This window comes from Dryobates pubescens, chromosome 5 (genome assembly GCF_014839835.1).
Source record: "Dryobates pubescens isolate bDryPub1 chromosome 5, bDryPub1.pri, whole genome shotgun sequence".
Taxonomy (NCBI): domain Eukaryota; kingdom Metazoa; phylum Chordata; class Aves; order Piciformes; family Picidae; genus Dryobates; species Dryobates pubescens.
The window spans coordinates 42,931,035-42,943,170 of NC_071616.1; positions in this window are offsets into that span (position 1 = coordinate 42,931,035).

Genomic DNA, 12,136 nt, shown 5'->3' on the forward strand with positions numbered 1-12,136 from the left:
ACTCCGTGATTCCTTATGTATTGCGTGTGCATAGAACATCAATGCCTTGCCCTTGCAAATTCCATTTGCACAGTTGCTCTTCGTCAGCATATCTTCAGCTCCACCAAGATGAATTTTACTGTATCAAAGGCTCCCAAATTTTCCTCCTCCCAGTTTGTCTTACAATTCCACTCTTTTTTCTGAGTAATCTTTCCTGCCCCACCTCCTTGTTCAGCTTTTTCAGTCTCTGCTGATTTCAGAGTTTTGCAGGCCAGCTGACACCAGTCGGTTTGCTAACTCATTCCATCTTCTCTTTCACTTTCCAATCACACATCACTCTTGCCCCATTGCTCTTTATCTCACATCTCCCATACAAGCCCGTTTCTCCTCCCAGATTCAGTCCCCAGAATTCCTAGCTGGGTAGTTATTGGAGAATCATCAATTACAGCCAGTGGAGCCACTTGTTTCAAACTAAACTCTGCAGAGCCCTTTTGGAAGAGTAAAATGAAATATTTGTAAAGATTGGAGAAGACTTGTTATGAAACTGGACACTTTCTGGGGAAAAAATTGATCAGTTGCTTTGCCTGAAAGCGGTCTGCTGGTTTTTGTATCTGTTTTAGGGCCAAAAGGGAGGGAGAGAAGCGGGGAGGGAAGGGTGGAAGCAGCCTTAAGGCATTACTGTTGCAGTTCTGCTGTTGACAGCAGAAATAATTCTGGAATTTACAGATGCCAACAAAAACGTCCAACCACACATAAAAGTATCAACAAAACACTGTCAACACAGGGTGCCTCTAAAATATGTAGTATCACCATGAAATGTTTTCCAGATTTTGAAATATCACATACTAAAAATGTCTTTCTGCCAAAGCACTGCTCTAAAATATAGGATTTTACTTCCAGTTTTTACTCCCTGGACAACACTTCCAATGAATATAGTAGCTTCTCTGACTCCTTTCTTTCCCCCCTCCCTCTCCCTCTGAAGTATCCCATCCTGAGCACAGACACAAAGTCTTTCAGTTGTTCAGAGAAATATAGACACAGCTTACAAGAAGACTTCAGTGTTGCAAAGAAGAATACAGAACACAGATTTTTCAGTGCATATTTGTGCATTATCTGGGACAAAACATAAGAAACAAGAAATAAAGTGACATCTACTTATCAAGAGGACACAGTCTCAAGCTGGTCCAGGGGAGGTTTAGGCTGGATGTTAGGAAGAAGTTCTTCACAGGAAGAGAGATTGGCCATTGGAATGTGCTGCCCAGGGAGGTGGGGGAGTCACCATCACTGGAGGTGTTTAGGAAGAGACTGGATGGGGTGCTTGGTGCCATGGTTTAGTTGATTAGATGGTGTTGGGTGATAGGGTGGACTCGATGATCTCAAAGGTGTTTTCTGACCTGGTCTATTCTATTCTATTCTATTCTATTCTATTCTACTCTATTCTATGCTACTCTATTCTATGCTGTTCTATTCTATGCTGTTCTATTCTATTGTTAAAACAGGGATTCAGACCTCATACCTGACTGAGATGATAAGGAAAGTCCTATAGAAACTGTGCTTAAAAACATACACAATTTCCTGGATGTTTTTGTTTAACCTGAGCAGAATTATCTAATTAGGGGGAAAAAAAAAGACAAGACTGTGGTGTATCTTTCTCAGAAAGGTTAGAAGTTCATTCAGAGTAATAGAAGCTGAGATAATGGCTGGTTTAGGGCCAAACCATTCAAAGGTTGATGGAAAAACATTTTCTATCTGAAACGAAGCACTGATAAGGCAACATTTCTTCCCACTGGAGAATGTTTCAAATGAACTAGCTAAGTAATTTATGCTCAGCAGTCTCAAAGGAGCTAGTGAATTGCTGCCAGTTTTTAACTTATCTTGGGAAACTGGGAAAGGATGAGATTTGCAAATGCTGTCCCATCATCCAGAAAATAGTATGGCACAGAATAACAGATCAGCTAGCCTGACCTTCATCTCAGGTACAAGAATGGATTTGTTACCTTGGAACTTTGCTGGGAATGAAGTGGAGACTACAATGATAATCGCTGCTAGTCAGCTAGGGGAGTTTATGACATCTCTGTCTGTTTGGTTTCGGTTTTGACTGGAGTAGGAGGGTAATAAAGTACGTGTGTACACTGGGATTTAATCACTTACTAAATGTAGTGAAGGGTTTTGTGTTTTTGTTTTGTTTTGTTTTGTTTTATTCAAACACCTGCATTTTATGACATTCACAAGTATGAGCTAGAGGGATTAAAAACCCAAGAAAACCACAAGTATTACATCCCACAGCGCTTTTCGGTCTTGCTGTTAGAAAGGGGATGCAAACTCATTTAATGGCAATCAAAATTAAGGCGATTCTTACAAAACCATACAAAATTATTGGGAGATCTGAAAGGGTCATGGTTCCCTTAAAATGCAAGTTGTGGAAGACATTCTACTGGGGAGGGTTTAGAGGACCATACTAAACAACCAGTATCCTTTCTGGTCTTTGAGGGTAAGACTCAGTTACCTCACATTTTTTGGCTTTGTAAGGTAAAGTAGGGAAAAGTAAAGTCACAGAAGACTTGATTGCTCTTGGCAATCTCATCTTTGCACCTCAGAGCACAGCAGTGTGTGTAGGTCTCAGTTTAGGTCTATAAAGTCTGGGTTTGTTTCACTTGATATGAAGAATGGAATGGAATGGAATGGAATGGAATGGAATGGAATGGAATGGAATGGAGTGGAATGGAATGGAATGGAATGGAGTGGAATGGAATGGAATGGAATGGAATGGAATAGAATAGAATAGAATAGAATAGAATAGAATAGAATAGAAGTAGACCAGACCAGGTTGGAAGAGACCTTACACATGGATTTATTTTAATCTGAAGGTAAGCAGAGATATTTTAAGAATATATAAGAAAAGATGTTCTTCACTGGGGTTTTTTGTTGGTTTGGTTTTGGTTTTGGTTTTTTTTTTTTAGTGGTAAGGTTTGTAAGTATGTTTTTGTAACCTTTGCCTCTGTGGAGGACAGAATTACTTTTGCATCTCTATAACTCAACTACCAAAAGGCTTCCTAAAAAAATGTCTGACAACTCAGTCCTCAAATCAGTCCTACTCAGTCCTAAAATGCTCTTTATCGATGACCTGGATGAGGTGATTCACTCCATTATCAGTAAGTTTGCAGACAACACCAAGCTGGGGCAGGAGTTGAACTGTTAGAAAGCAGAGAGGCTCTGCAGAGGGACCTCGACAGGCTGGACAGATGGGCAGAGTCCAAGGGCATGAGACTGAACACATCCAAGTGCCGGATTCTGCACATTGGCCACAACAACCCCATGCAGAGCTACAGGCTGGGGTCAGAGTGGCTGGAGAGCAGCCAGGCAGAGAGGGACCTGGGGGTGCTGGTTGACAGTAGGCTGAACATGAGCCAGCAGTGTGCCCAGGTGGCCAAGAAGGCCAATCACATCCTGGCCTGGGTCAGGAACAGTGTGGTCAGCAGGAGCAGGGAGGTCATTCTGCCCTGTGCTCAGCACTGGTTAGGCCACATCTTGAGTCCTGTGTCCAGTTCTGGGCCCCTCAGTTTAGGAGAGATGCTGAGTTGCTGGAAGGTCTCCAGAGAAGGGCAACAAAGCTGGGGAGGGGCTTGGAGCACAGCCCTGTGAGGAGAGGCTGAGGGAGCTGGGGTTGCTTAGCCTGGAGAAGAGGAGGCTCAGGGGAGACCTTATTGCTGTCTACAACTACCTGAAGGGAGGTTGCAGACAGAATAGGTGGGGGCTGCACCTGGAGTACTGTGTCCAGTAGGTGGGGGCTGATTTCTTCTTCCAGGCAACCAGCACCAGAACAAGAGGACACAGTGTCAGGCTGCCCCAGGGAAGGTTTAGGCTGGATGTTAGAAAGAAGTTCTTCATAGAAAGAGAGATTGGCCATTGGAATGTGCTGCCCAGGGAGTTGGTGGAGTCACCATCACTGGAGGTGTTTAGGAAGAGACTGGACGAGGCACTTGGTGCCATGGTTTAGTTGATTAGGTGGTGTTGGGTGATAGGTTGGACTCAATGATCTCAAAGGTCTCTTCCAACCTGTTTAATTCTATTCTATTCTATTCTATTCTATTCTATTCTATTCTATTCTATTCTATTCTATTCTATTCTATTCTAATTCTAAATGCCCAAGACAGAAACTTAGAGATGTGACATAGAAATTCAGTGGTAATGCAGAAGCACCTTTTTATCTGGCAACCATTTTCCTCTTTTTCTTTTTGAAACTTAGATGTTCTCTTCTGGCCTCTAATGACACATGCAAGACTTGAAGCAGCAGAACTGCACAGCACTCAACCAAAGCCTGTTATTGGAGCATGAAGTGAGGTATTTTATATTATTTATGGGTCTTCATACTATCATATAAATTCTTATAAAAGAAAAGGATGTTGGCAATCTCTTTGAAATGTATCCTGTTCAAATCCTTCTTCAGATCAAACCTTGACCCCACTTACTAGTAAAGGCTGTCGAGGCTCTATGAAACATATATCCTGGATGCCTCATAAAAACTAATGTTTCTGCTGTTACCTTGCTAGTCTTAGTGGACAACAGTTATGACATCAGGCAGCAGACCCAGTCTATTACTCAATTTCATTCTGGCCTGTATATCTGTTTCCAAACAAAGGGAGGAGAAGGGGGCTGTTATTAAAGATCTACCCAAGCACCTGTTCCCTGAGTCACAGGGCCACAGGAAGCCTGACAGTCTGATTACTCAACCTTGTGTGGGAACTTTTGTTCAGCTCTTGCCCTGAATATGTCCTAAAACATTTGACTGAAACTTTATAAACTATGCAGTACCTGTTAAAGATTGCAGACAACACCAGGATTTTCCTAAGTCTTTGTGGATGTGAGGAAGAAGTTCCTCATAGAGAGAGAGATTGGCCATTGGAATGCGCTGCCCAGGGAGGTGGTGGAGTCACCATCCCTGGAGGTGTTTAGGAAGAGACTGGATCAGGTGCTTTGTGCCTTGGTTTAGTTGATTAGATGGTGTTGGATGACAGATTGGACTCAATGTTCTCAAAGGTCTCTTTCAACTTGGTTAATTCTATTCTATTCTATTCTATTCTATTCTATTCTATTCTATTCTATTCTATTCTATTCTATTGTATTCTATTCTATTCTTGGTCCAGTGCACACTGTTTATACTCTCAGCCACGGTTATTTAGTGGCATTTTTTTAAAGCTAACTATGTAAGATGTTAACATTATTTTGTTTGGGTGGCCCATGAAGTGCAATTGTCCATACAGGGAGATTCCCCCTCAATTCAAGAAAGATGTTGAAATGCTGGAACGAGTCCAGAGAAGGGCAACAAAGCTGGGGAGGGGTTTGGAGCACAGCCCTGTGAGGAGAGGCTGAGGGAACTGAGGTTGTTTAGCCTGGAGAAGAGGAGGCTCAGGGGAGACCTAATTGCCATCTACAACTACCTGAAGAGAGGTTGTAGCCAGGTGGGGGTTGGTCTCTTCTCCAAGGCAACCAGCACCAGAACAAGAGGACAGTCTCAAGCTGTGCAGGGGGAAGTTTTGGCTTGATCTTAGAAGGAAGTTCTTCCCAGAAAGAGAGATTGCCCATTGGAATGGGCTGCCCAAGGAGGTGGTTGGGTTGATGTCCCTAGAGGTGCTTGAGAAGAGACTGGATGAGGCACTTAGTGTCATGGTCTAGTTGATTAGTTAGGGATGGGTTATTGGTTGGACTTGGTGATCTTGGAGGTCTCTTCCAACCTAGTTGATTCTATGATTCTGGATTCTTGTCCCTTAGGATACATAAGTGGATGCTATCCAGCCCAGATGCAATACTTGCAAACTGCATGAAGGACGATAGCAATGGCAGCTGCAGGAAAGCACTCTGTGAGTTCAACTTGATTTGAAGACTACACACCAGCAGTCTTTAAATTTAATTTCCTCCTTCATCACGCCACCATTCAATAATCCTTTTGAACCCAGAACTCCTGTTTAGTTAAAGCACCTGATAAAAACTCTTTATCAATATATTCTAGCCATCCTAAAGCAATTGCTACACCTTCTTGGAGAAGATGAAATTATTTTGTCTACAAATCCACTCGTCATACACTCCTGTGTTAAACGTTTCATAACTAAGCAATAACACTTGATTTTGAATGAATTCAAGATTAACTGTTTATCCCAAGCAGAGCCCTGATAAATTGCACTAGCTCCTTGTTTTAGTTCTGTCAGAAAATGGATTTCCAAACAACTGCAGTGCCTCAGTGTAAAATCTATTTTTCCCTTAACATTCTGTGTCACATAATACTGTTCAGTGTTGTTCTCAAAAGGATGTTTTTTCACTGTTATGAAATCACCAGCGTGTTCTTCTTCAAGGTATAACTCCACTCCAGTTTTTGTGCTAATCACACTCTTGCATGCTCCCAATCTTATGCCTCACTACCTGCCTCAGGTGGACTGTTGCCACACACAAAACTCATGTTCTCTCTTGCATGTTTTACCCAGATAATCTTCTCAGAGATTTACAGGATCACAGGATGTCAGGGGTTGGAAAGGACCTAAAGAGATCAACAAGTCCAAACCCCCTGCCAGAACAGGACCATACAATCTAGCTCAGGTCACAGAGGAACACATCCAGACAGGCCTTGAAAGTTTCCAGAGAAGGAGACTCCACAACCTCTCTGGGCAGCCTGTTCCAATGCTCTGTGAGCCTTACAGTAAAGAAGTTCCCCCTTGTGTTGATGTGGAACCCTCTGTGATGCAGCTGACATCCATTGCTCCTTGTCCTATCCCAGGGAGCAAGTGAGCAGAGCCTGTCCCCTCCCTCCTGACCCCCAGCCCTCAGATATTTCTAAACATTTATTAAATCCTCTCTCAGTCTTCTCTTTTCCACACTAAAAAGCCCCAGGTCCCTCAGCCTCTCCTCCCCAGGCAGTGCTCCAGTCCCCTAATCATCCTCATAGCCCTCCACTGGACCCTCTCCAGCAGATCCCTGTCCCTCTTGAACTGGGGAGCCTGAAACTGAACACAGTACTCAACCAGTGCAAATTTAATGTGCCTTTTAGGAGTTCATTTCTGTATCATGTATGTATGAAATTTTGAGAGATATTAAAAATAAACAAACAGTCCATTGAATGGCAGCATCTTTTCATTTGGCTGACTCATTGGAAGCCAAATTGTTGCTATATTATAGAAAAATGAGAATGAATTGCTTATGACTTACATAATTTTCCCTGTGCTAAACTCTTGGCACATAACCAATTATATTCACAAATTACTATCCTTTATTTTTTAATGAAATCATTTCAGAAACACTGATATTCATCCTCATTAAAACCCCCTGGACAATTAAACCTGCTCTTCTGGAGAATCACCACGTTCCATGATTATAAGCCTATGGAAAAAGGGAATGAATGACACAGTCCTCGCAGTAAGATTGTCCTGTAAAAGGAGCTTAGAAATTGTACCACTCTGGGTAGTTGTGCTCTTTTGTTCCTGTAGGGACAAGGTTCTGATTAAAGTGTTAATCTTTGAAGAAATAGGTCAGCTGCAGGATCGATAAGGTCTAAGGCATGGATGATCATCTAGACCAAATGTTTCAACTGAGGCCAGGAGGAAATTTAAGGCAAGTGTGGTCTCTGGAGACCATCCAATCCATCCTGCACCAGACAAAACATTTCTGAATGTTTTTTCAGGGGTTTTCCCCATCTACTCTATTAACCTGTCCAAGATTTGTGCTATTTATTTACTAAGGTCTTATTATATTATATTCAGTGATGTAATGCTGTAGTTTAATCTTCTGCTATGTATTGTAAGGATTGCTATAAAAATAGCATTTTTTAATTGTGTTATTTAATTTTGCTCAGGTCTTGGCTATTTAGAAATAATTATTCTTTCATCCTTCTAAAAGGGAAACATTGATTCTAAGTTATTTAGCTAGGACTCCTTGAGAAACTTGCATCCATAAACACTTCACCTACCTTACAACTCTCTCCCAGGTGCCTTTAGAAGACAACTTGTTCAGCTCTATTTACATCCAGTGACAGCAGGATCAGTGCAACCAGCCAGATTTTAGATGGCTGAAGTTACATGTGATGAATCCTTTCCTAGTTTGAAATGCAGATTTCCCTTCTCCTCCCCACAAGTACTTGCACGTGGAAGCATGTCATGTGAGGCTGAGAGCGAGGATTCTGTGTTTGAAAGCTCTCTATGTTTATGTGGTGTCAGGGGTTTGTTTGTTTGTTTTAAGAAATATCATAAACTATCATCAGTGTGCCAAGAAAGCACAGAAGAGCTGTATTCTCAACAGAGAAAAGGCAGATAAGTCACAATAGTCCCCCCTCTATTCAGAACTGTGGAGGACTCACCTTGAGTACTGTGTTTAATTCTGGGCCCCTTACTGTGAGGACATTGAGCTGCTGGAATCTGTCCAGAGAAAGGCAATCAGCTGGTGAAGGACATGGAGCACCTGAGCTATGAGGAGAGTCTGAGGGAGCTGGGGGTGTTTGGTCTGGAGAAGAGGAGGCTGAGGGGAGACCTCATAGCTCTCTACCACTACCTGAAGTTGGAGCAAGGAGGGGGCAGCCTCTTCTCCTTAATGACAAGAGAGAAAAGGAAATGTTTACAAACTGTGCCAAGGGAGGTTCAGGCTGCATGCTAGGAAATATTTCTTCACTGAAAGGGTTCTCAAATATTGGAATGGTCTGCCCAGGGCAGTGGTGGAGTCACCATCCCTGGAGGCATTTAAGCAGCCTGTGGACCTGGTGCTTAGAGAGACAATTTAGTGTTGACCCTTCAGTACCGGGTCAGGCACCGGACTGAATGATCTTTGAGGTCTCTTCCAACCAAATCTATTCTATGATTCTGTGATTCTGTAACTTCTGAAAGAAGAGCTTAACTTGGATCTCTGTGTTGCTGCTAACACTTTGATCTACAGGCCCACATCAGCGGAGGGGAGCCATCCTGAACCTACATGAAAGCATAATAGTGTCGCAGAGCTTGGAGTCTGTCTTTTGAGTGGATATACGTAAGGCTAGATGACTGGTTTCTTAAGGAGAAGCTTCTTACCACTAGAGGGCTCAAAACTGCTGTGTGTTTTTATTTGTCAATATATATGTATGTATGTTGGTACATACACATATCACAACGTGTTATATGTGTGCCATCATTCGTGGGCCTGTTTTATCTGTGGGCAAACACACATATCTGCACATAAATATGCAGACTCTTCTTTTAATAGATGATCTATTACTTCAAAGGGGTTTTTGACATTCAGATGCTGTTCAAAAAGGATTTTAATATAACTTTGCAATTCACTGTACGAAGGTGAAACGTCTCTTAGAATTCACAAATTAATAACCATCCTTAATGTCGTTCTCAGATGGCCAGATACACACAGGCTGTTAATGTCATCCAACTGAACACTTAAAACATAATAAAACACAGTTCAAACTTCTGTGACCAGTGCCTGCTGTTATCATAGAATCATAGAAGCAAACAGGTTGGAAAAGACTTCAGAGACCATCAAGTTCAACCTATCACCCAACACCTCATGGCTCCAAGTGCCACGTCCAGTCCCTTTCTGAACACCTCCAGGGATGGTGACTCCACCACCTCCCTGGGCAGCACATTCCAATGGCAAATTAGCAAATTACTCTTTTGGGAAGAACTTTCTCCTCACTGCAAGCCTAAACCTCCCCTGGTGTAGCTTGAGACTTTGTCCTCTTGTTCTGGTGCTGGTTGCCGGGGAGAAGAGACCAACCCCCACCTGGCTATAACCTCCTTTCAGGTAGTTGTAGACAGCAAGAAGGTCTCCCCTGAGCCTCCTCTTCTGCAGGCTAAGCAACCCCAGCTCCCTCAGCCTCTCCTCACAGGGCTGTGCTCCAGACCCCTCCCCAGCATCGTTGCCCTCCTCTGGACACATTCAAGTGTCTCAATATCCTTCTTAAATCGAGGGGCCCAGAACTGGACACAGTACTCAAGGTGTGGCTGTTGTTTTAAGATATCTAGACATCACTGAATAACATGAGCATAGTTATTATTATTTTTTGTCATAACTGACTTTCCACAGAGTGCAATGCACTGTTGCAGAATCTATCATGCCAAGCATTTTTGCTCGCTTATCTGACACATTCTCCTGGGAAAGCTTAGAGGCTCTAAATAAATAAAATGTTCCTGGAAAGCTGACTTTCCCTTTTCCCTAAAGTGAAAATGGTAATGAAGAGACAAATGACTTTCCACCATTTTTAAGTCATGTGTAATCTTTGGAGATAGTGCAACTCAGTTCCTCCAGAGTATGACGGTGTAACAATGAATAATTTACTCATGCAGTCCAAAAGATAATTAACATAATATTTTACAGTCAGGCTTGACATATTCAAAAGTTTGAGGTGTCAATATTTTGTTGTTTTTTTGTTTTAATGCTAGCAAATTTATACTCATCTAAGCATGAAAAATCTGCTCAAGAAAATAATGTTTCAAGGACAATGATGTTTCAGATGATTGTGGTTACCAATAATGCAGAAATAGGACCACAGGCACCAAAAAAGGGTTTGCAGACACTTATTGCTGTACATAATATTCAGTTTTGGCTGGAGCCCCCAACCCGGGAGGTGTTCAAAAAAGGACTGGATGTGGCACTTGGAGCCATGGTTTAGTTGTCATGAGCTGTTAGGTATTAGGTAATAGGTTGGATTTGATGATCTCTGAGGTCTTCTCCAACCTGGTTGATTCCATCATTCTGTGATTCTTTGGGTTGGTTTCTTTCATGTTTAGAAAACTGTGGAATTTTTGCACCACTGAAGCGTTTTGATTGAAAACCAAAAGTAGTGTTGAATACAATCAGGTATATAAATCAAGACTATTTAAGTGAATATTTGTATAACTGAACCAAATCTTACACACTTCAGTACAGATTCACAGTTGGAAGGGACCTTAGAGATCACCTTCTCCAACCTCCCCACCATGGGCAGGGGTGTCTCTCACCTAGACTCAGCTCCTCAAGGCCCCATCCAAACTGGCCTGCAACAAGCCCAGGGAGCAGGCATCCACAGACTCTCTAGGCAGCCTGTTCCAGAGTCCTGCCCCCCTTGTAATGAAGAACTTCTTCCTAAGATCCAGTCTAAACCTATTCTCCCTTAGCTTCAAACCATTCCCTCTTGTCCTATTGCTAGGCATCCTTATGCAAAGTCCCTCTGCAGCCCTCCTGTAGGATCCCTTCAGGTATTGGAAGGCAGCTCTAAGGTTCCCCCCACCCAGTCTTCTCTTCCCTAGGCTGAACGATCCCAGCTCCCTCAGCTGATGTGTTTGCTGCCTACACTATCACCAACACAGTTAGATATGAGCAACTGAATAAAGGTTTAATGTATTTGTTTTCATTTTCTGTGTGTTAGAAGTTATACTTGATCTTTCACACCAAAAAAAACCCAAACAAAGTTCTTCAAGAGGCACAAGAAATTAATTGTGGTGGGAAGGAAATCCAGGTTCAATAGGAAGGTAGGCAGAAAAGACAACTCTATCACCATGTACATGTCTCTAAACACTAATAGTACAGTTTATTATAATCCCATTTCTGTCAACACCTGTACTTGAAAATGAAAGATGTGTGTATCTAAGCCAAGTTGGTTTTTCTTTAAGACTTTTAATTCTTGAATATTTTGCTGTACAAATTCTGCTTTACTGATAGTGCATGATGTCAGATCAGAACTATTATACTCTAATGAAAAAAACCCATCACTTTAAGGGAAAGGGTGGTCAGACATTGGGATGTGCTGCCCAGGGAGGAGGTTGGGTCCCCAACCCTGGATGTGTCTAAAGGTGGTTTGGATGTGGTGCTTGGGGATGAATCTTGTAGAGTAGGGTTCTGGGTTGGTGATCCTGAGGGTCATTTCCAATCTGAATGTTGCTGTGATTCTGTGAAATCAATAAAGTCAACTGTAATGTATTGAAACTACTTTTACTAGATAAGAATGGTTAAGTTTAATACATTTTAAGCACATTTACAAAACTGGAAGTAATATTACAGCTCTTTGAAGACAAACATCAAGATCTGTATGAGTACTTAGTGTTCTTTCAATACAAATAAATATGTTAAGGATTTTGTCTTCTTAATAGAATAGAATAGAATAGAATTAAACAGGTTGGAAGAGACCTTGGAGATCATCAAGTCCAACCTATTACCCAACGCC